This window comes from Protopterus annectens, chromosome 6.part0 (assembly GCF_019279795.1).
Source record: "Protopterus annectens isolate FY-2018-M chromosome 6.part0, PAN1.0, whole genome shotgun sequence".
Taxonomy (NCBI): Eukaryota; Metazoa; Chordata; order Ceratodontiformes; family Protopteridae; genus Protopterus; species Protopterus annectens.
In genome coordinates, this window is record NC_056737.1 from 1,397,223,557 (window position 1) to 1,397,233,841 (window position 10,285).

Sequence of the window (10,285 nt, forward strand, 5' to 3'; positions counted from 1 at the left end):
CACTATCTGAAATAGATCTAAGGGCTACCAGAGGGATGATATCTCAACATGCATGAATAAAAAAGAAAAGTGCTCACAAATCTGATTCAATAACCAAGTCACCAAATGTAATCTGGCCCAAGATCATAGCAGGACAGTCACATCCACACTAGGACTACACATTGATCACTTACAGAACTAAGTTTTTAGCCTAGCACCCCAGGCCTCTTTTTCAACACTCTGCATGTGAACCACAGCATCTTCCTTTGTCCATTATGCACAGTAACAGCTTTTTAAGAAAATTATTGTTTGCCTACAGAAATCCACACACTTTGCAGGGAATGGTGATAAAATTATCCAATTCCCCACAGATTGATTTAGCCAAATATAGAAAGTATAAATGTAACATTTCACTGGAAGCATGCTCAACTCAGATAGTTAGTTGGACATGAATACCACAATTTTGCCAACATAACATGTTAAATATAATAACACCATGTTCTAAGACGATGCATACATAATGCAACCACAAGATATTTGAAGTGAATAAATAAATCTTTTCTTAAACAATAAAGACAGTGCTGATACAGATTAAACATGTATCGGTCAAGACAGCACACAGAGAATATAAATATAGCAAATCAGTTTTACAGGACAGAATATGTTCAGAAAAATAAAATTACAGTTAAATAAATACTGTACCTGTCCCTTACTGGAAATAATGCTGGCATCAACTATTCTAAGTTAGAAAAATTAACACAGACCAGAATTCATAAGCAAACTTCATAAAAGTGTCACCAAGAATTTCCAGACAAGGTGTAATAAGACAAGAAATTCCTCTATTTGCAGATCAACTTATATACACCTCATCTCATTATGCAGTACTCACAGAAAACTAAGGATTATCAGATTCTTATATTTTCTCACAGGAAAAAAAATAGTTGTGATTGCATTACATTTCATTAGTCCATTTTTAACACTAGATAAACACATGATTTCCCACCTTCACAAACTAAACTAGAGGGGGAATTTAATAAAGCCTACAGTGTTTTTTTTATCATGTAGGCATCAAGCCACATTGCTTACATGAAAGTAAGCAGCTTTTAGATTCAGTAAACACTGCTGATCGGTGCACACAAATGTGCCAACATGGGAAGTTCCATACCATGCAAATCACCTCATAAGCAGGTGAATCTTATGCAAATGAGTCAGGTAGAGTGATCCAATAAGCAGATAGGCAGCTCTTCAGACCCCCGCATCAGTATCTGTAGGGGCTGTAAAACTGTAGATATATGGACAGAAATGGAATACAGAAAAAGAATACAACAGCACGTAGGGCAATTGCACGGCTCACCAAACATAGAATATGGAACAAAAATACACAGAGCCAGCAAACAGTGTCCAAAGTAATGTAATGAATATTAAATCATTACAGAAAAAACAAACCGGTTTCGGCAGGAAACCACAGCCTTCATCAGTGTTGGTTACATACATAATGGTGAACAAAGGTATATATACACCCACATATAAAATCATTATTGATTAATTAGGTTCAATCAGAGGTTTTCATTGAGACCAGGTGGGAATAATCCCCCTAGTTTGATTATCCACTTTTTTTCTTTAGTATTCAGAATGGAGTGTAATCCAGTTTTGTCGTGCTTACTGCCAACTATTTTATCAATAATGATGAAAGTAAATTTAGCAGAAGCATGTTCTAAATGGTGTTTGTACAAGGCATTGTTTTGCCTTTTGTTCTTGATGCTACTAATGTGTTCAGAAATCCTAATTTTGAGTGGTCTAGATGTTTGTCCTACATAAAATGAGTCACAATGACAGGTGGCTAAATAAATGACCCAGTCAGTACTACAGTTTGCAAAAAACCTCAAATCATAAACTACTGGGCAATTTCTACTTGAAAATTGTTTGGACTTATTGATCTTGTCGCAATTAATGCAGTGTCCACAAGGATAGCAACCTGTCAGAGGTTCCCCTGTTAGTGTAGTTTGAATGGTATTAAGATCCTGGAGCCTGTGCCCATGTTTGAAATGATTGAAAAAGGAACCCAGATTCTTGCCCTTCCGAAAGGAAAAAAGACATTTATCTGGTATGAAACTAGTGATATCTGGGTCATATTGGAGAATGTTCCAATGTCTGTGCACACTATCTATCAGATTGTTAGTATTCCTAGCATATGTGGTCGTAAATCTTAAGATGGGATCTTTATTACATTCATGCTTGTTATATTTGAGCAGATTGTCTCTATCATAGGACTCAACCATATTACTGGCAGCTAGAACATAGCCCATACCATATCCCCTGTTTTTAAATCTATTGATAAGATCTTTCCTATGAGTTTGATAAGAAGAGTCATTTGAACAAATACGCTTGGTTCTGATGAATTGGGATTTAGGGATGTTACGTATGACATGTGGTGGGTGAAAACTGGAGGCGTGGAGAATAGTATTGTACTCAGGGTGTTTTCTAAAAACCTCAGTGGATAGTGTGTTGTCAGCTAACTTGGTCACAGCAACATCCAAAAAAGTAATGTGTTGGTAGTCATACTGAACAGTAAATACCAGGCCCCAGATGTTGTTGTTTAAGTATAAGAGAAATTCATGTAACAAATGTATTTCACCCGTCCAAACCAACCAGCAATCGTCAAGGTAAGCGTCTCAGATGTCTATAAATGGTAAGAATATGTTGGTCGTGGAATCATAAATAATGTGTTGTTCCACGAAAGCCATAAAAAGATCCGCGTAAATGGGGGCAAAAGATGCCCCTATGGCTGTACCCTTAACTTGCCAGTAACATTTGTCCAAGTAAGAGAAAACATTACTGGTAAGGACCAATCTGGCTGATTCTATCAAAAAGGAATTGAAAGTGGGTGAATATAAATCGGCCTTGTCCAGCCAAAAAGCCAGGGCCTCAAGTCCAGATTCATGTGGAATGTTGGTGTATAGAGCACAAACATCTAAGGTACACAATAGCCAATCATCCTCAAGTTGGCTGTCAGAAACAATCTGAAGGAAATTGGTGGTGTCATGTAATCTTGATCTTATCATGCCCAGTAATGGTTTGAGATGTTTAGTAAGGAACAATGAGAGAGGTTCTGTAATATAGCCCCTCCCAGAGACGATTGGTCTGCCTGGAGGGGATAAAGGATCCTTATGAATCTTTGGCAGGAAATATATATATTGAGTGGATGGATCCTTGACAATAAGTTGTTGTGCAGTGTCATGGGTTATGATGCATTCATCCCTAGCCCAATGTATAAATTCCTCTATTTGTGTTTGAAACCTAGGTGTAGGATCAATCCCCATCAAGGAATAATATTTGGGATCAGACAACTGTCTATTAGCCTCTTTGTTATAAGCACACCAGTTCAAGATCACAACTGCACCCCCCTTGTCAGCAGAAATGATGACAATGTTATTGTTATTCTGTAGTTCAAAAATTGCTTCACGTTCAGCTTGAGAAATATTGTTGAATTTAAATTGAATGTCAAAACCAAAAAAATGAAGGTCATTAAGAACATTTTTTTGGAACTGTTGTACCAGTGGATGCATGGGTGGAACAAAAGAAGATTTGTGGTATGTGAATCGTTCGTCCATGTCATGCCCAGAATCCCCAAAAAATAATCTCAAGTTCAAAATCCTACAAAAAGAGGCAACATCCTGAGCCAACAAATCTGAATACTAAAGAAAAAAAGTGGATAATCAAACTAGGGGGATTATTCCCACCTGGTCTCAATGAAAACCTCTGATTGAACCTAATTAATCAATAATGATTTTATATGTGGGTGTATATATACCTTTGTTCACCATTATGTATGTAACCAACACTGATGAAGGCTGTGGTTTCCTGCCGAAACCGGTTTGTTTTTTCTGTAATGATTTAATATTCATTACATTACTTTGGACACTGTTTGCTGGCTCTGTGTATTTTTGTTCCAGAAATGGAATACCCCATACAGATATGAGCGAAACTATCCTCCTGTGTGTCTGAAAAAAATGAAGGGAAATAAGTTAAATTAATTTTATTTATTTTTTTAATAATCTGGGCATGCTTGTGTGGTATGCCACAGTGCACAAACATGCTTTATTAAAAAAAAAATTGGGAAAAATAAAATTAATATTATGTGTCATAAATGTATTATAGGACCTTGTGTGGAACATCTACAATGGTGCATTGGTGCTGTTGCTAATGTGATAGGGCTATGAAGCATGTAGTTTCCAGGCTGTGAGCATGGATCCCTATGCAAATGAGGTGGAGTTACTGAATAGCAAAATGGGATAATCATGTCCGCATAGCCCCTTCATGTACACAGAGAACCATGTAGGTGTTTACAGGGGAGGTAGCTGACATCAGGGAAGGGTATGTCCGATGACTTCTAAGCTTATTTCGGCTTAGCTGCACCTGTTTGCATGGCATGCCACTGTGCCTAGTGTGTCCTTTCGGGGGGGGAGTGCACTAAGCTTTGTATAGCTAAGGGGCACATGTTTCCATGTGTTTGTGCAGCATGCCGCTATGCTGAGCTTGGACGTCTGGGGGGTGTACATTAAGTGCTAAGCTTTGTTTACCTACTGGGTGCACGTTTGCATGGTGTACCAAAGGGCTGAGTGTATCTAAAGCCAATGACATATTAATTAGTTTTGACCCCTGCTTAACTTAAACTAGGGCCACTAAATGATGTTAATGATATACTAGGCAGGTGGAATGCATCATAGGTAGCCAATCACACAGTCAGCACAGACAGCAGAGCACTATAAAGTATTCATACACCCTACAATCTGATTTTTCTCCCATACTCTGCACCATTGGAGTACAGACTTAGGAATTTTAACTGCAGGTCTGCTCTATCTGTATGTGGTAGATGCTGAAGTCAATGCTACTACTGATGCTAACAATAGGCCTAGACAGAGAAAGAGAACAGTGTTCAGGCCCAGGGTAACCTTCCAGGTGTTACATGAGCTGGAGACTGTAGAGCACTACAGGGTGGACAGCGACATACTACAAGAACTCATTGAGCTCTGCCACCCTAAACTCAGACCCAGAGCCAACAGAGGGGAACCTATTCTAGTGGAAACAAAGGTATGTGTAGCCCTTAGGATGCTAGCTACAGCTACTTTCCAAAGACCAAATGGGGACATGATGCGGGTCTCACAGGCATCAGCATCCAGGGTACTCCACCAGTTCCTGGATGTCATGCTACCACATGCCAGTGAGCACATTTCTTTTCCCCTTATCCCTTAGGTGAGGGCAAGCAATATGCAACACTTCTATTGTGTAGCACACTACCCTGAGGTACTCGGTGCCATAGATTGCACTCATGTACACATCAGTCACCACCCGGTGAGGAGGGTAGAATCTACATCAACCGCAAGGGGTACCACTCCATCAACTGCCAGATTGTGTGCAATGCCCAGGGGATTATCATGAATGCGTGTGCTGGCACCCTTGGCAGTTATCATGACTCTAATGTCTGGCACACATCACGGCTATACCAGATGTTTGCTAGGGTGGACATCCCACACAGGGATGTTGGCTACACACTGGAACAACAGATGATGACACCCATCAGAAATCCACACACACACAGAAAAATGCCATAATGAGGCACACACACAAACTAGGGACATCATAGAGCATGTGTTTGGGATTCTGAAGTCACGGTTTTGGTGCCTTGATATATCTGGTGGAGTTCTGCAGTATTCTCCAGCTACATGTGCATATATGTTCACAGTATGTGCCATGCTGCACAATATGATCCTGTGAAAACAGCTACAGCAGGATCAACAAATGGAAGGGATAAACAGCCTCCCACCAGTGCCTAGGTCACCACAGCCACAGTCACAGGAGGACTCAGAGGAGGAACCCCCTGATGATGTCCCTTTAGGCAGACATAAGCATGTCCAGTACACCCTGGCTTTGGCTAAGGTTTCCACTGAAAACCTAGGGCTCTAGCGACTGATGCCTTACTCCTACTCACATAACTTTAGCAAAATTGTTAATGCCAGCAACCCACACAACCTGTATCTAACCATGTATTGGGTGTGTACTGCTTACATCACCCAGAGTCAGCCCTGAACTACAATCCTATCAACTGCTGCATTCACAAGGTAAGTCTCTAACCTACACTCTACTTACAAGTATTACTATAATATGGTATCATATTTATGGATCTGCTCCATTTAAGCAAGGACATATAGAGGGCTATGTGGATAGAAGTAATATCCACATAAGACTACAGATACCCAGTACAATAGTATGTGTTCCCCTAATAATCACTAGGCTTTATGGTTGGAATATTCACTACTTCAGTCAAGGGAGATGTTAAACAGTGGGGTCACATGATGTTTGGACTGCTGTCTATTCCAGCAGATCATGTGCTATTGTTCCCCCAACCCCAACACAGCAGTGTTCTCATATAACTGCTTCAACAGTAAGTCAGCAATGGTATATCAGCAGACCAGGCAATCTCAGGGCTGTAACATAGAACTTGATCACACATTGTATGTCATATGTAAAGCAGGAATAACACATATATGCTGTTGATTGTGTGATGATGAATGTCTCATCTCTGTCTGGCAGCCTGTGTGGCTCAGTGGACTAGGGAAGTTAGCATATGTGATGGTGTTTGTTCTAATCTGGCAGTAGTCACATATTTTGCATGTGATGTATTATTATGTTGGTGTTTTCACAGACTATCAGTCTGTGTGTGGTGTATTATGAACCTCAGTCACATATTAAGTATGGCAGACAGCTGGGGAATGCTGTGGACAATTTGAATGAAGTCCAGTACGGCAGAAACAGGAACAGATGTCATTGTCTGTAACACAAAATCCCAGACTGTGTATAGGTAGGTGTGGCTTGGAGTCACTTTATATGTATTGACAGTCCCACTGGGCATGCCCATACATTTAGTTAAAATGAGCACAGTTCTGTTGCCCCTTCATCAAAATGACCTGTTATGTATAGATATGTCTTTACATACAGACATATAGATATACATATATGTCTCTCTCTCTCTCTCACATACATAGTATATCTATCTTTATGTAGTATTTAATAGATATATACCAGTATATATAGCTATATATATTAAAATGATACATAGACTCTCCCCATATATCTACATAACACATATACATATCTCACACACACACACACACACACACACACACACACACACACACACACACACACACACGCACACATGCACACACATGCACACACACACACACAGAGCTACATTTATATAGATGCATCCTTGTTATATACATAAATATGCGTGTGGATGTTTGTATTGTCCTACATACCCTAATAATGTTGAGTAAATCTGCACTATCACATAACCATACTGTTGCTCAAAGGATGCAAACTAAGGGCACAACAGTACATAATACACTTACCTACAGACACCTGTGCCTGCTGGATGTCACCACACAGGCAGGCAAAGGTGAGCAGGTAGTATAATTTATAATGTTGTCGATGCACACATGGATAGTGCACATTGTTTCTGCCCACAGGTTTGCTTAAGTGCAAACAACCACATATGGCCATACTGTTAACTGTACACACATAGCTAGAATAATAACAGTGATCTCACTGCTAGGATACTAGATGCAGATAACAGTGCAAAGCAATATCACTCTGCAGGCCACAGATGCTGTTCAACACAAGCCTAGTTTGTGTAATCCACAAATATTGTGCCTGCAATCATGTATACCACATACTTCACTGTGGCTCTTGTGATAAGTACTGTGATCTGTAGGGTTCTAATCTTACCCCAAACTACTTGGTGCAAGTGTGTGTGTGTGCATGTGTATGTGTGTGCGTGTATGCGTGTGTGTGTGTGTGTGTGTGTGTGTGTGTGTGTGTGTGTGTGTGTGTTTGTGTGCGTGTGTGCTTATCCCCCTACAAAACAACTGATATGACCTCATGGGCTATTTACCTGTAATGGTTATGCACTTTTTGGCCCTGTAACTTGCTACTGGCTTTCAAACTGCCCTCTTCTACAAGGCCTGATGATGTCATCCACCTTAAGACTACCAGCTTACAGTATAATATCAGTCTTAAGCCATGGTGTGTGTGATAAGTACTGTGAGCTATACTGTGTAAGACTAGATAGGTAGGTAGGGGTTCTAATCTCAGTCCAGGTTGCTTGGTGCACAGGTGTGTGTGTGTGTGTGTGTGTGTGTGTGTGTGTGTGTGTGTGTGTGTGTGTGTGTGTGTGTGTGTGCGTGTGTGTGTGTGTGTGTGTGTGTGTGTGTGTGTGTGTGTGTGTGTGTGTATCCCTCTTCAAAGCAACTGACATGTCCTCATGGGCTATCCACCTGCAATGGTTATGCATATGTTGGACTTACTTGCTGCTGGCTTCCAAACTGCCCTCTTCCACAAGGCTTGATGATGTCAACCACATTAAGACTACCAGCTGACAGTGTAGTATCAGACTTAAGCTGTGGCACTTGTGATAAGTACTGTGAGCTATAGTTTGTAAAACTAGATGGGTAGGCATTCTAATCTCACTACAGCCTACTTTGTGTGTGTGTGTATATATCCATATGGCATAAATATAGTCACCTTGGTAACTTAGAAATAGGTAGGGTTTTGCAGTATTTTATTTATAGCATGTGATGTGCCCCCCCCAAAGGACTGACCACAACAAGTTCTGCTGATGTCATCAAGCATAATATGTCCTAAACTGATAGTTCTAGCAGACATGAGGTGTGTTGCGTTCATCACATACTGTAATCTGTAGTGTGTACCATTACATAGGTAAGTTTTCTCATCTACATACAGCCAACTTACACTATGTATGTGTGCCTTGGCGTATCCTGTATAAAGTGACTGGAAGTGGTGCTAGCCTCAATGTAGCCATGTTTATATGTGAGTCTGTTAGAGCATTTTATATCATGTTATGGAGCCATAGGACATTTGAACTTTACTAGTATATTGGCCATAAAGCCCTTACAATCATAGACATCTTTATAACCATAGTTATGGGATCAGCACATATTGCCCCAGTACAAAAGGGACACAGGCAGGTGCCCTATGTTGAGATGACGCTCGCCCAGCTTATCATAAAAATGGAATGTGCTGAGGTGCACTGAGGTATTCTGTGTGCCATTGGGCAGGGTTCTGTTTCAAGCATGTGTTTTAGTCTGCTAGACAAATCTCTCCCACAAGCATATAGTACTAACATCACATACAGGGTTAATGTCCTTACAGTGAGTTATCCATCTACTACGCCTCTTACAGATAGGCAGCATACGCAATCAAGCAGGGTCACACATTGCCCCGTATGCAAGGCACAGATCACCTCTGAGTAATCTACATGCCACAGGTGACAATGCCACGCATTGCAGATGATCCCCATTGAACACATTCTGAAGACATGAGGTGTCCTTGTGAGGGACCATACTGTAGTGTGCAATTGCCAGTACTGCTTGGAAAGGTTCATCAACAAATGACCATTGCACTCAGATATTGGCATGCTGACAGAAGAGTACCTGGAGATTATGTGTATGTCACTTACAGGTGACTGTGGCCTCAGCTATGCCATATGATTCCTACCATACCACTGTAGAGACATGTTGGTCTGAGGCACATTAGGTGTAAACCTGTGTGGCCAGGTCTGTGTGCCCAGTTTGTTCACCCCTGAGTATGTATATCACATGTTGCGACTGATGTGCTACTTACCAGGTACATAGGTCTAACTGATGGAAATGATACTGCATATATATTTGCATGGAGTTTATAGCCATTAGTATGCCAAAAGGCATGTGTTCACAATACCCTCTTGCAGGATAGTGACATACCACAGAGGCTCTATGAGTGCTTACAATTTGTAGGCATCAGCCAACATTGTTAGCCACAGTCAGTCAGTAGTCATGTGTATTGTGATTAAATGGATTCCAAGCAGTAGAAGACCCCAAGACTATGTCCTGTTGAGCACTGCTGATTACGGATCAGCTATTGGAGGCAGATAACCCTATGTGGCATATGTGTACCATCAATGGGACACTTACTGACCCCTACAATGAAAGTATCACGGATGCCTAAGTGGGTGTTTTGTAAATGTTGATGAGCAGGGGATATATATGCCTCTATGGGCATACAGATATGGATACTAAGACAAAGAGGTATATAGTTATGTTGGTCAGTGGATGCACCACCTCTGTGCAAGGGTATAATAGTTGCTGTTGTCCACTCATCTAATGTGCAGCCAGTGGTGTCAGTATCATTGCAAACGTTTCACAATGGTGTTAGTAATCCTTGTCAGATCACATGCGAGATGCAGCCT